Below are 16,103 nucleotides of genomic sequence, written 5' to 3'. Positions count from 1 at the left end.
GACTTAAAAAAAAGATTTTTCACTTTATATGTAATCTATTGCAAACTTAGACTCTACCTCTTTCTTATACATAAAGTAAAATTAAAGATGTGATTGAAAGAAAAGTCAATGAAATAATACCTGATGATATTCTGCTATGCTCATAGCAACAGTGCCTACCCCAGTCTCCATCAGAAAGGCTTCCTCCAGCAGCTAATGGGAGCAGATACAGAGCCCGAGAGTCAAATTTTTATGGAGCTTGAGGAACCATTCAGAAGAGGGTCTGAAAGAATCCTGGGACAATAGGAGAACACAGCCAACAAAGTCCCGGCTTAAGGCTTATTGGTGCTCACAGAAGCAGCAGTCAGGTGCTTTGTGTACCTGTTGTGGTTCTTCAGCTTGCATCTTTTTGTGGAATTCCCAGCAATAGAAAGGCAGAGTCTCAAGGAAGCACTATTCCTAGTTGTCCGAGAAAGCACCAGATTGCTTTCCAGAGTGGCTGTACAAGTTTACATTCCCACCAGCAGTGGAGGAGGGTTCCCCTTTCTCTGCAACCTCTCCAGCATATGTTGTCTCTGGAGGTTTTGATCTTAGCCTTTCTGCTGGGTGTAAGGTGAAATCTTAGGGTCATTTTGATTTGCATTTCCCTAATGGCTAATGAGGTTGAGCATTTCTTTAAGTGTTTCTCTGCCATTCGATATTCCTCTGCAGATAATTCTCTGTTTAGTTCTGTTCCCCATTTTTTAATTGAATTACTTGATTTTTTTGCTGTTTAACTTCTTTAGTTCTTTATATATACTGGATATTAGCCCTCTGTCAGATATAGGGTTGGTGAAGATCCTTTCCCAACCTGTAGGTTGTCGTTTTGTTCTGAGGACAGTGTCCTTTGCTTTACAGAAGCTTTTCAGTTTCATGAGGTCCCATTTATTGATTGTTGCTCTTAGAGCCTGTGCTGTTGGTGTTCTGTTCAGGAAGTTGTCTCCTGTGCTAATGAGTTCAAGGGTATTCCCCACTTTTTCTTCTAAGCAGTTTAGTGTGTCTGGTTTTATGTTGAGGTCTTTGATCCACTTGGACTTTAGTTTTGTGCAGGGTGATAAATATGGATCCATTTTCATTTTTCTACATGTAGACTTCCAGTTAGACCAGTACAATTTGTTGAAGATGTCTTTTTTCCATTGAATGGATTTGGCATCTTTGACAAAAATCAGGTGTCCATAAGTGCCAGAGTCTGACTCTTTTGTCTGCTCAGAGACCTTTTTCTCCTACTGAGTTGACTCATGCAGCTTTGATATGAAGGTTTGTTCTTAATCTTACTGCATCATTATGCACTGAATCTGGGGGAAAGGTGAGGGGGATGTGGGATGCTGGGATGTGACAGTGGAAGGAAGTAGGACGCAGTCAGGATGTATTGTATGAGAGAATAAATGTTTTTAAAGTGACAATAAAAAAAAAACTGGAAGTGATGACGGAAAAAAAAACAAAGAAAAGAAAAAGAAAATGTATGTCATGATGCCATAAAACACTTCTATATATTAGACACAGAAGGTAAAACATAAATTTTAGAAAAATTCACCTTGATATATAGTGATGGTTATTGGACATTGAAAGCAAGTATGGTCTAGATTTAACCTGGGCATGATGCATGGATGTGCTGAAATATCATACTGAGCCCATTGATAAATAAGATATATGCATGTTAGTCAAAACAAATTTAAAAAGATAATCACCCACAAAGAAAAGCTGTATCTGTAGATTTGAATTTTCTAGAAGTCAGATTTTAAAAGTTAAATATAGTTGTAGCCACCTCCCATGTCTCCTCCCAGTCTCACCCTCCCTCCTTCTTCTCTGCCTATACCCTTCCCTAGATACAAATGAATAAATTTTAATAAATAAAAAGTAAAAAAAGAAAAAAGCTCATAAAAATGTTTATAAGGAAGTGGGGATAAAGAATGTTACTCAATTGTTAAATCCTCCATGAATAAAATAAAATAATAATAGTTAAAAAAAGTTAAATACAAAACATGTGAAATTGGTTTTGAAAATATATTTCTTTTGATCCTGTATACTGAAAAGTATTATTGGCCCTTTGGAGCCCAACATTTTTACACTTGAAGTACATTTCCCATAGGAACAGCCACATATTACGATTTCAGTAGCTGGATTAAAGGCTGTCGTATACAGCAGGGCTGTGCACATTCTAAGTATCAGATTCCTCAGGATTACAGTAAGGAGACTTCTCTGAGGTTCCCCTGGTCCATTAGTCATGATTTACTCCCCAGCCTGCTTCATCAATCTCTGAAGATTCTGTTTCTTAGGCAACTGGACACCCATGCTCTTCTCTAGTGTCTCCATGAAGAACCTCACGATGGATTTCTTTATGAAAGACAAGAAAAAAAGTTTTGTTTGCAATACTCTCCACCAAGCACAGTGAGTAATCAGAGTCCAGGGTCCTTGCCATCATGGGAATCTGCCTGGCAACAGCTGGCAGGTGAACCACTGTACTCTATTGCCCTCAGACCACAACCTCTGGCTAGGGTGCTCCGTCTGTGGTCCTGCCACGCATATTCTCTTTACCACACCATGATGAGTAGTGACATCAGAATCTGGCTGTTTGTTGACATTGTGATGCAGCTTAGGTCGCAACTCCACCACTTTAAGGATTGCTTTCACAAACGCCACATGCACATTGCTCAGAATCTGGTCTTCAATTGATCCAGACACTCAATCACAGACTACATTTCAGTGAAAAGGCGCTAAGTCCCTCCACTGTGCCCTTACTTTCATGCTGATATTCTTGTGGCCTGACTTACCAAAGTATTCTTAACTGTGGAATGGTGAATCTAAAGCCCCAATAAAACAAAGACAGCAATTGCTGCTGGACTTAAGTCATATGATGCATTTCTTAACTGCAGTAAGGTCTCAAGAATACCTCAGTCTTGTCAGTGGACCCAAAACCTAAAAAGAAAATTGCTAATTTGTCAGTCGAATCCTGTGCACCTAAGTCCAAATGCCAGCTTTGGGTCTTATTTATCTTAGAGTGGGTAGGAACTTTATCTAACTCTAGAAATCTCCACCTTTTTACAGCAAAAATAAATCAGATAGTATTTGATCTAATGTGCTTAATCAGTGCAGTTGAAAACTTTGTACTTAATGAAAATGTGAAAGTCTAAAATTATCATTTAAAGAACTACTGATTGGGGTATTTTCTTCACTGAGGCTGATCTTTTCCATCAATTTGCTTGTTCTCTTTAATGTTTATGGCTGCTCTCAGAGGTGGAATTTAAGATTAAAGCACATTGGAACCTGTCTCTGCTATTATGATAACAGTGTAATGGGAGACACAGGAACTCCCTCAGTAATCATGGACAGGTACGCTGATGAAGGATGTCCACAGACTATGGAAAGGCATTGACCTAGATTCTGAAGATGGATGCATGTTCAAAAATGCTCTCTAGAAAAGCTGATAAGAACTCAAAGCATATGAAAAGACAGAGCCATCAAAACACAGAGAAGGGCCGGTGTTCTAGAGAAGATGTGTTCTAGAGAAGATGGTACATACCCCAGAGATTTAGTGAGTAGACCTCCACAAGCTGAAGAGAAAAGCTCAGAGTCATGTGGGTACAGTCAAAAGCAGAAAGACACACATGGTATATACTCACTTCTAAGTGGATATTAGCCTTATAATATAGGATAAACACAGTAAAATCTATAGTCCTAAAGAAGCTAAACAACAAGGAGGATCCCAGGGAAGATGCTTAATCCTCATTCAGAAGGGAAAACAGGAGCAACATTAGAAGAATGAGATGACAACAGGGAATAGGACAGGAACCTACCACAGAGGGCCTCTGACAGACTACCCAGCAGGGTATTGAAGCAGATGCTGAATCTCACAGCAAAACTTTGGACAAAGTGCAAGTCATCTTATGGAAGAAGGGGAAAACAGAAAGACCTAGAGGGGATAGGAGCTCTTCAGGGAGACCAACAGAGCAAACAAATTGGGGCCCAGAAGGCCCTGCAGAGGCTGATGAATCAACCAAGGACAATGCATAGAGAGAAACTCAACTCCCTGCTCAGATGTAACCTATGGGCAGTTCAGTCTTCATGGGGGTTTCCTAGTAAGAAGAGCAGTGGCAGTCTTGTTTGCTTGTGCTTTGATCACTTCTCCCTGGTGGGGTGGTCTTACTAGGCTACAGAGAAAGAGGATCCAGACAGTCCTGATGAGACCTGATAGGCTGTAGGGGAAGTAGAGGAAGAGGACCTCCCCTATCAGTGGACTAAGAGAAGGACATAGGGAAGGGAAGGGATGGGGAGAGGGAGAGATGGTGGGACTGGGAGGAGATAAGGGAGGGAGCTACAACCGGCATACAAAGTGAATATGTTGTAATAAAAATAATAAAATTATTAAAAAGTTTATACAATTAAACAATTCATCTGAATTTTTACAAAACAAGACTTGAACCCTTGTTTTGGAGTGACTTCCACGTCTCTCTGCTTCCAGGAGCTGTGATATTGAGTTTCCTTTTCTCTTTCGAGTTACTATGAATACTTATTTGATCTCTCATTTCATAATTTGAAGGTCTTTCTAGTGCTCAGCAGCAAGCCTTCTTACTAATATGAGAAATGGTCCTGGATTCGTCCTCATGACAAGTCCCCATCAGCCTCTCCTGTGGACCATTTCCAAGCAGCCTCTCCTACCTGACCAGTATAGATGTTTTCTCAGGAGCCGAGTGCAGTGGGTCTGAGGGTGCCATGTTCTGACTTGAGTGTGATCATCCCTGTCTTGGCAAGAGTTTTTGGAGGATGGCCAATTGAAACCTGTTTGGTCTGACACGGGGAGGAACATCTTACAGCACTGAGTCGTCATGGTAGATTGAGTTATCAGAATTTATGACCTAGTGGGATTTTCCACTCTCTCAAAAGTGGATGGAGTGGAATTGTTTTCTAGCATAGAAATTCAAATTGTACAATTTTGAACAAGTTTGTAATTCGCTTATAGGGAGAGGATGATATGTGTATGCTATAGTTCTTTACATAGTTTATATTTCTTGTATAAAATATTTTCTAGGCAGTATTCAACTCTCTTTAGTATGAAGGCTCTAAAAATGACCTAAATTCATTTTGTTTCAAGACAGAAAACACCAGTGTGAGTTTCCCTTTTTGTCTGTATTAATCGGGAGTCATAATAGCCATCACTGAGTTACAAATGTGGATTGGCAAAGCCTTTCAGGACTGTGAGTGACACAGAGAGACTAAGTGTACAGTCTCCACCGAGATAAATAAACTCATAATTAAATTGCCGCGAAGTTCAACAAGGATGAAATGAGAACATAAAATATAGGAAAGTACCCTGTTCATTGAGAAGCCAATGTTTTTGTCTATTTCCTGGCCTTTAAATTTTATTCATGTTTGTAGATTTTAGAGTTGTTACTTATCTGATTTTCTTAGCCTAGACAATTCCATCCCCTTTCTCCCATTTGTAAGTACATTCTCCTTCAGACCTGTATTGGAAGTATCTTCTTCAGTCTTTCCTAGTTCTCTTTCCTCTTGGCAAGATTTATATATTTATGATTTCTATTTATAATCATGCTGACTATATGCATTTTATGTTGGGTAAGTATACATTCACGAGTTTCTCTGTGGAGATATGTGTACATATGTGTGCTTCTGTATGGGCAGGGTATGAACACGTGTACATGCGCCACGGGATATCAGAACTCTCTTGGATTGAGAGTTACAGGCTGCTGTGTGCTGAATGACCTGGTTACTGAAACTGAACTCAGGTCCTAACTTTTGCATGTGTGTGTTTGTACTTGTGTATGTGTGTGTGTGTGGGGGGTTATATGTGTATGTATGCATGTGCATGCTCTTGTGTGTATGTTTGTGTGCATGTTAGGGTTATTGTTACTGTGATAAAACACTATTTTATCTTATTATTTTAACTTTGTAACTTACAGCTTACAAGTCCACGGCTGAGGGAATCATGGGAGGAACCTCATGTAGGAATTAGGAAAGAATCTGTTAAATGTCTGGCTCCTGATGGTTTCCTTAACCTAATTTCTTCTATCATTCAGCACTATCTAGGACCACCCACCCAGGGCTGGCACCATATACAGTGAATTGGGCCTGCCCACATCAGTCATTTATCAAGAAAAAGCCCCACAAGCTGCCCCACAGACTAATATGGTGGAGGCATTTTCTCAGTTGGGGTTTCCGTTTTACAAATGGCTATGGCCATGTCAAGTTAACTCAAAAACTAGTCAGCACCAAGTTCATGTGTTTGTGTGTGTGAGTGTGTGTGTGTGTGTGTGTGTGTGTGTGTGTGTTATGAATTGGGAGTACATTCTGCTTTTTTGTTTTAGCAACTTAGTACAGAAAATATTTCATAAATCATGCTGACTATATACGGACCCTTGGCTATTATTATTCAATGACGCAGTAGCTTGCAGGACACATAAATTTGTTTTCATATTTGCTTTACTGTGATGCCAAATGAAATTTGATAGGTTAATAATATGAAATCTTTTCTTTGGACACTGGAAAAGTAGGGAAGGCAGGCTTATTATTACCTTGTATAAGCTAAGATCTTTGGGGCAACCTTACATATGGATCTTCATGTTGCTGTTGTCAGACTGCAGGTATACTATTTGTTTTTATTTTTTTTTCTTGCTTCCTTCATCACACTCCTGCCTTCTCTCTCTCCCTCCTTTTCTTTCTTTCAACAATGGCTCAAATATCCCAGGCTGGCCTCAAACTTCTTATAAGAGAGGATGACCTTCTGAGCCTTCTGAACCTCCAACTACCAACTCCCCAGTATTAGGATTACAGGCATGCGCCTCCACACCTAGCTTTGGCATTGATGAAGATTGAAAATGCACATTAGGCAAGGGTTCCACCAAGAGAGTTACAACCAAGTTACAATTAAGCCTGATAGTTATGTTTCATGAAACATTTTACCTTAATATGCTTAGGTTAAAGGAGAAAAACTACTCAGGTACATAACTTACTTTCTTTCATTTCATCTCCTATCCTACGACAATTTTTTTTCTATCATCAAAGCCTAGGCAGCAGAGACAAGACCAGTGTACAAAACTGACTGCTGGCAAGAGATTCTTCCTAGTTGGAGCCAACCGTGTCTTCCTTTTTGAGCAGCTTTGATTTTCTGTAATTGCCCTGTGCATCTTGGATTCACCAACCGAGCTTGATTGTCCTGACTGAGTCATGGCTTCCTAGGCTTAAATTCTGACTCACTGTTTCACTGTGTTCCAGGGAAAGTCAGATAACTTCCAACACATTCTTCTTACTTCTATGAATTAAACCTAACAGTGACTCTGACCATCCATTTCTTACAGGGATTGTGAAATGACTAGCATAGAGTAGGAGTGTGAGTCTTCTGTTTTCTATATGAAATATTTATTTTTTTCAATAATATCCCTGAAATAATTGTCTGATGTAGTTCTACCTCATGCCAAGTTTCACTAACATTAGAGATTTTCTAATTCCTAATAAAGATGTTTTGCCTTTGGAGTGCTCTGATTGCTAAAAGGATGTTTGATTGATTGTGTGTGTGTGGGGGGAGGATGTACACATGCACACACATGTGCATTTTACATGTGGCTTCTGCGCTGCTCATTGTTTCCTTTTAGTTCAGCCACACGAGCTTATCGCATTACGGTATTCACCCTTTGTTCTCACAGCGGTCCTCAATTTAGGAAAAGGCTTCAATTTTATTCTGCTTCTAATTCTAAGTCATTAATTTTGTCTCATTTGTCTCATCACTATCCTTAGACATGACCCAAGATGCAAATATATATTTTAAAGTATGGGCACTTAGAACTTACTAAGTAGTCCACAGAGGTCACTAAATACTAGAGTTCATTTGCTGTTTTGGAATCCACTTCTGTTGTTGATTCGTATTGGAGTCATGGTACACTAAAATCTCCATTTGTTCACTTTTGTATCTGAACATATATATAGTTTGCCAATCCAATTTAATGTTAAAAGTTGGATCAAAAACCCAAGTTAATGGACCTTCTCATTCAACCCAATTTCAAGAGTATGAGTAGAAATGATTGAACATATAGTCTTAGAAAATACCATTCTCCATACTGAGAATGACTGCAAATAGCACCATTTCAGTATGGCTCTACTTTCAACCTATTAAGTGTTCTGCCATCAAGACCACAAAATAGCTTGCAACCAAGAAGAGAGCTTCATGGATATTGTGTAATGCATTGCAAGAATTCTGGTACAGTAAGTCTGCAAAATCTCCTGTGCTACTCAGGAAATAGCTATAAAAATGGCATATACTCCTTTTCACTTCTTTGCCTTCCACTAACTCCGAGTGTCTTGCTCCCCATTGTTTAAAAAAATCATTTCAAAACCCAATACATATTTTCTCTCAGTATGGATTGTAAAGTAACATATTTATGTTTCAAGAGATGTTTTAAAAAATGTTAAAATTCTTTTTAAGTCGCATCATAAGTAATCCATGTTCTTTTGAAATCCACAAAAATTATTGATACCATCAGTACACAAAATTATGTAAATGCTACTTGCTTTACTGCTCATCACTACATATAACTTTATGCTTGCCCATTAAATGGTCATTTTAAAAGTAGAAAATGATTAAATTGTTGCATCACCTATGCATCATTTTCTACTTTTAAATGACCATTTAATGGGCAAGCATAAAGTTATTTTACTTAGACCTAGCTGTAAAGTTACAATAATTAGACATTTTTATATCACTTTGTCCATGACTGTTCTGAGTAAATAATTTGTTTGTCCAGAATTATAAGCAATGATTTTATGACAAAGACAAGAAATATTCTCTTTGAACCTCATTTAGAGTTATTAAAATAAGAACATGATATAAGTAGGAGAGTGCATTCAAAGCCTCAGAAAATGTCTCTTAGACTTATGAATAAAATACAAAATGTAGACAGCAATTTCCATGTGAATTTTGAAAGAAACTGGGTTAAAATTATAGGAAATGAAAGCCATCTTACTACATTTACATGGGGATATTTTTTACTTACTTGCTTCAACAGACATTTATTATGCAGACCAAATACTACAAACAGTGCAGGCTTGTCAATTAAAAATCAAGAAAATATGCTACTCAGCAATTAAAAACAAGAAAATCATGAAATTTGAAGGCAAATGATAGAACTAGAAAAGATCATCCTGTATGAGGTAAGACAGAAGCAGAAAGACACAGTATATACTCACTTAGAAGTGGATATTAGCTATATATATATATATATATATATATATATATATATATATATAATAATCATACTAAAATCTATAGTCCTAAAGAAACGAAACAAGGAGAACCCCAAGGAAGAGGCTTAATTCTCATTCAAAATGGCAAACATGATAGACATCAGAAGAAAGTCTCTATCTAGCAGTGTATCAAAGCAGATGCTGAGACTCATAACCAAACCTTGGGCAGAGTGCAGGGAATCATGAAAAAAGGGAGAGTTAGTAAGACCTGGAGATGACAGGAGCTTCACAATGACCAAATATATCTGGACACAGGGGTATTTTCCGAGACTAATTCACTAACCAAGGACCATGCATGGATATAACCTAGAACCTCTGCTCAGTCGTAGCCCATGTCAGTATCCAAGTGGGTTCTCTAGTAATGGGAACAGGGATTGTTTCTGACATGAACTTATTGGCTGGTTCTTTGTTCACCTCCCCCTGATAGGGAAGCAGTTTCACCAGGCCACAGAGGAAGACAATGTAGCCAGTCCTGATGAGACCTGATAGGCTAGAGTCAGATGGAATGGGAGGAGCACTCCCCCATCAGTGGACTGGGGGAGGAGCATGGGAGGAGATGAAGGAGGAAGGGTGGGATTGTGAGGAGATGAGGGAGGGAGTTATAGCTGGAATACAGAATGAATAAATTGTAATTTTAAAAAATAAATTAATTTAAAAAATTAAACTTAATAATGTTCCTATGGCAAGTTGTAGAATTTGGAAACACTTTGGTTTGGTTTTCTAAGAAGTTCAGAGCCACCTGCATGACGATCTAATGCTTTGGGGCTTTGTATATTTTATGGGTATAAGTTGTTTTTCTTTTCTTTTCTTTTTTTAGGCTACAAACTTGTAATGAACTAAAAATATAAAAATATTTCCAATGTAATTTTAATTAAACTATGAAATAAGAGATTGAATAAAGACCATAAAATGCCTGAGAAATTCTTAATAACTGCATTTTTTTTGAATCAGCATGCAAACATATTTGAAACTCTCTAACGTGAGAATATATATCATTTAAGTATATTGAGACTGTCATTAATTAAACACTTTTTCATTGAAAAGATTAGTTCAAATTTCTCAATGTTACACATAATTTGTCAATCTCATGCTCTACAAGACATGTCACACAGAACAATGTGTTTTTGAGAGAGCAATTAAGTGTCATCCCAACTTTAAAAATAACTCATGGAGACACCCTGTTATCACCAGGGTTGCCAGTTGCTCTCCTCTATCTTCTCATTTCTTTAATCATTTTGAGAAAGCAAATCCCCACGGTGGCATGCCGTTGCAACATAGAAAGATAACAAAACCGCTCAAATAGAGAAAGCTCAATGTTTAAACTATTTTTGGGCTGATCATTTCCCAGTCCATTGTCAAACAGGGGCTAAGATAACCAGTTGATTCCAGGAGAAGGAAAGCATCATCTTAAGTAAAATTAAACCAGATAATTTGTGTTCAAAATAAAAAGTTAGAGTAAAAATTTATTCTTTGTGTATTTAAAGTAATTTCTTTTCTACCCCCATCCAAATATATATTTTGATGTAAGCTTTTTGTATCTTCCACTTGTATTATAAACAGATTATCAACCTGTGTGCATTTTGCCTCTTGTCTTCTCCTCCAACTTGCTATGGTGAATGATGCACTGTGACTAGGTTTGGTCAGAAGGTATCACAGTGTGTTCGTGACTATGCGATTTTAAATATCTAAAATATGCAATAAAAACAGGAGATGAGGAAAAGCGTTTTGTAAAAGTGTATTTAATTTAAAGCTATTCTGATTCTTGCTGTCTGGTTTTGAGTCTGACACAAATTTACTTCTTACATCTTGTACTTTTGCCATATTCATTTCATGGCTAGTAGCTGGTTAGCAGCTCCAGATTTTCATGTATAAGGCAATGTGTGAGGAGAGTGATATGTCTTCCTGGGCATAGAAAGGGACTTTCAGAAAGGACACTGCTTAAGATGAGATGATGAGCTAATATATAAGAAAGATACTTTTTAAGCCTTTAGTTCTTTAAACATGTGTGTATCTAGATGCTTCCAAATATGGTAAATTAAATGAACAGGAAAAACATCTTTAACGTTTCTAACTTTGGATAAAAAAATGTCTTCAACTTATACTTTAATATTTCCTGAGATTCTTAAGTTCAAAGTCGCATTCTATTTGATTGGATGGCAGTGATCTTAGATATGTGGATGGTAATAATTTTCTGTTAGAACCTTTGGACTGGATGGCATATCAGTCACCTATGTGTCTTACAATCTTAACACTTTATTCTCAGACCAGTTAATTGCACTGATTCTGTCTTTTCTCATAAGTACTGCAACTTTGATCATGGAAATGTTTTATGGTATATACTTTACAAAATTATTACATAAAGATATGATAAATTATTAGTATATTCCAACCCACTGTAACTTAACCTCTTTAAAATTAACTGTGTCAGGACATTCAAAAAGACAGAAAAAGCCACCATATTCAAAGTCAACATGAAGAAAAATGACTAATCTGCACAGTTGTATTTTGCTGGTATTTTTAAAGCCAGAGGTCCTAAGTATACACACATTTACTTATCTCATGAAGACATAATCACACTGTCATCCATTCTTGAACCACAAAAGATGGATAGTGTAACATGTGTTTAAAATGGATTCATTCATTATCAAAATAGATAAGTGTTTCATCAGGTATATACAGCAGATAGCATTTATCTTTCCTCATACAGGGAAAAGATTAAAGTAATTATTCTGCATATATTGAAAAGAGCCTGCTACCCGGCAACTTTCATAATGTGACACTGAATAATACGCGTCGCCACAGATGGCAAAGTCTCACAAACACAGATGCATGTGCCTCTTTACGTTATCAACGGGGGTGACAAAATTGAAGAGGCAAGGATGCCATTCTTTGTGAACCCCAGTACCATATCTTACTTTTCATATCACTCGCGAGCATAAATTCAACATAGAGCAACCGGACTAATGTTTTAGACATTTTAGTTCAGTTTTATGTATTTTAGAAACTTATATACCAACACTGAGGGTTGTGCATGACTGTGGGAGCAGCTCTGATGGCCATGGTGGCTACGGGAAGACATGAATCACAAAGCATCCATAACTTACTGATGTTTTCTCTCAATGGGATGATGAGCCTCATATTCCTGAGCATTTAACCATGATTACTAAAATCATTATTTCATTTTTCTTTGAAAATACTTGTATATTTTGCATGTTCATGTTTTTAAATGCACCTTGAAGGGGAGATGATGTTCAAATGTATATTAACATTAATATACAAATACATTTATATATTATTAAATATAAAATATGAATACTTACAATCAGAAGTAATGAATTTTAGGTATAATGAGCCAACAGCTGAAATAGAACCCTAATCTAGATTAGTAGAAGTACACAACCTACTTCACATGCACCCCTGTGCTCATTAATCAGATTTTTTTTTAATTTCATGCATTTCTTCTCACAGGAGTTGCTGAGTGAACCTGCCTCTTATTTGTTTCCTATTTCACACTATTGAGGTGCCCTCAGATCACATGACACAACCGTTTCCCCAACACCTTTTAAAATGCTTTTGCTTTAGAATTGAGAATACTTTTAAATGTTTACTAACAACTGAGAAGCAAGCATTTATGTACAAGAATACTATTTAGGTGCTTTGAGTTTGGGTTTTCACAATGAATTATAAAATACTGTTGTAAGATTGTTCCATATGCTAACAGTGAAAAACCCTATCACACTAATATTCGAGGCATGCCTGCGATGCTAAAAGACATGATTTTCTTTGCCTATTATTTTTTAAATACCTGATAGATGTAGCATTTTGTGTTGATGCATATTGTTTCTCTGCATTGATATCACTGTTAAGATTCATCGATATGCAACTATCTGTAATCAAGTAAGTTTTTTTAAACATAATACATACTGTAATATTTATCACGTAAACATTTTGAGTCATGACTCCTTAATTAGGTTATTGTTTCTTTCCACATGCCAATCACCAAGTACTGCATTGCTTCTTATGGTAATGACACATGCAATAACTCAGTTGGTAGGAAAGTGCCTAAGTACACTGTGCTCACCACACTGATACAAGTGTGCCTGGATAGTAAAAGAAAAACATGAGACGTGAAAGCAGTAAGATTCACATGTTGCTTAATTTTAACGGCACTCCACTGGTGGAATTCAAATTTACCTTCTTGAATAGTCAATTTATTTGAGGATTACTATAAACATTGATAAAAGGCTATGGAACTTGCAAGAATATCTAGGTCAGGAATCAAGACAAAGACCACACTTTTGGGAATAAATGCTTTTCTGCAAAAATTACGCTAGCATTGTGTGTTCCTAAACATTCTCAAGACTTTTAATTGTGCAAAAAAATAATAATTAATAAATGAAATCAGGGAGAGAAAAAATGCTAATAATTTGCCTATTCTGATAACATTGGAAAAACATTTCAAACGCACATATTAGAAGTTTCAGTATTTTATGTATATAGTTTTATTGCAAATTTCAAACACAATTATTCGTTAATACAACATTTTTGAACTGCTCTATCAACACTAGATATTTGGGTCAATTCAAAGCTCCTTGTTTAAGCTGAAATTATGCATAAATTCTCATGTGTAATACTTTTGTCCACTGTTGAATTTAACTGAAAATATTCAATAGCTAATTTTATGAAAAGTTTTTTTTCATGTCAGATTCTTCAAACACAACATTTATTATAAACAAATATGAAATAAGAGAAATTATTTTATATTACAAATTTATTTTTTTTAAATATTGATTAAAATTTTTTCCCAATTACAATATCAAGTAATATTACTTTTACCACTGTTTACTTAACAAAATGCTCAGCACTAAGTCTGTAATTAATACATGAACAGTCATGAAGATTTATGAGATGTGCAGTTATGCTTTTGATTAAAATGCATGATTTTCCCAAGCAAGTCTATGCTTTCCCTCTAAAAGCATAAACAGCACACTAGTACTAACTGTGAGCTGAGCTTGCAGCAAATCTGAGTGACAGCAGTTCCTGTGAATCTTTCTCTGAATCTCCTTTCTCATGCCTCACTCCAGAGTAGCACTGACACATTCCTCTATGCAAATGAACATCTAATTAGAGACACCTCCCAATCAGCCACTTTCTTATCATCAGTTATGTTACCTGGCAAGCCCTCTCTTTCCAGTCTTGGCCAACCAAGAATCTTCATTCACTTTCTCTTCTTCTCTGCAAAGTGAACTGTTCCCGCATAATCCCCGGAATAATGCAGTTTCTCTTGCAGAAGAGCAGCCTTGCTCTCCCGCTTTTGCTCCAAGCTAATGGAGCCAGTAGGCATCCTATTGATCTTTACTCTATGTGGTTTCCACAGGATTTGACAGACTTCCTTACAGGTTAAACATCCAGGCTTTCTGAAGTGGCTATAAAGCTTTGTTTTTGATTTTTCTAACTTTTTTTTTAAACCCTTGCTCATCTGTAATCTTTAAAAGCTCAGTGGATGCCATGCAGAGCAAAGCCTCATTTCTTTGCAGAACTAATCTAGACACTGTCTAGTGTTGAGTACAGTTGTCTGATTCAAATCTTCTGTTACAAAGCAGATGCCATCTAGCTAGATGTCATGAGAAGAGCCTAACAATGACAATTCACTTATCCCTTAGAAAGAATCAATTCTCCCACAATGCATCTGTCAGAGAACTCTCACTCAGTAAAAGCAATTTTTCTCGCTGTCTGACACTGTAATTGCTCTTAAATTTTCAATGAACGTTTTACAAGGACTCCCCTGAACCATGATGAAAAACTTAACTTTTTTCTAAAAATGAGAGGCTGACAGGATGAAAGAGGTCTTTCTCTTTAAAGCTTTGCTTGCTCGAGTAGGAATTCTTTCATATCATCAACAAGCTGTTGAATAGAGGATAGATTACTTTCCATTTATTTCATCAATCAGATTAAAGGCTCTCCTTCACAATGCCCTTTAAACAAGAGCTGTTCATGATGTCCTCCCAGGCTTGACTTTAATGTAGTTTTAAATCACCATGGACAGTGGTGTTCATAAATATTATAAATATGATGACTATCTGACAACGTTTAAATATTGCATATATTTTGGTCATTATCTTTAATCTTGTCCAAAAAGAGAGGTGAGAGGCAGAAGAAAAACAACTATAGATTTTCTATTGTTTAGTTTGGAAAAAAAATAGTGGCATTAATTCATACATATCAGCAAACAGAAATATCCAACACGTCAATGTTTCACCCAATTCAGACCAATGATGTTGAGAAAAAACAAAACAGAAGCAAGCAGGTATTTTCCATTGCCATATGTATTTACCAGCCTTTAACAAAAGAACTGTGCACTTGTATGTTTAGTTAAATTCATATGATAAGAATATAGCTACTATAAATAAATTCCTGTTTTAATGCCTTTCTAAAAATAAAGTTCAGCCAAGCTTGTTAATCTTTTTTTTCACTTTTAATTAATTTTTTATTATTGTTTATTATTATTAGTTACATTTTATTAACTCTGTATCCCACTGTATCCTGTTATTCTCTGTATACACTTTTTTTTCTTTTTTTTTAATTTTTTTAAAGTTTTTTTTTTATTTTTTTTATCAGTTTCATTTTATTATCTCTGTATCCCAGCCGTGTCCCGATCCCTCATCCCTCATTCCCTCCCAGTCCCTCCCTCCCTCCCTCATCTCCACCGTGCCCCTTTCCAAGGCCACAGAGGAGGGCTTTGCAGCCAGTCCTGAAGATACCTGATAAATCAGATGAATGGAGAGGAGGTCCCCCCCCCATCAGTGGACTTGTTAATCTTATTAGTAAACACAATG

General features: G+C 36.6%; 1 long non-coding RNA gene across 1 annotated transcript in view; it reads right to left on the bottom strand.

Moving 5' to 3' along the window:
• Positions 1-14,798, bottom strand: part of LOC132654549 (uncharacterized) — a 63,231-nt gene extending 48,433 nt beyond the window's left edge. The window contains exon 1 of the long non-coding RNA XR_009592177.1: positions 14,440-14,798. This is a non-coding gene — a long non-coding RNA (uncharacterized LOC132654549). The remainder of the gene's footprint in view (positions 1-14,439) is intronic.
• Between the last annotated feature and the right edge of the window lie 1,305 nt (positions 14,799-16,103).

This window comes from Meriones unguiculatus, chromosome 6, assembly GCF_030254825.1.
Source record: "Meriones unguiculatus strain TT.TT164.6M chromosome 6, Bangor_MerUng_6.1, whole genome shotgun sequence".
In the NCBI taxonomy this organism is placed as follows: Eukaryota; Metazoa; Chordata; class Mammalia; order Rodentia; family Muridae; genus Meriones; species Meriones unguiculatus.
The sequence above is the reverse complement of the archived record's forward strand: the minus strand, read 5'-3'. Positions and strand labels throughout refer to the sequence as shown.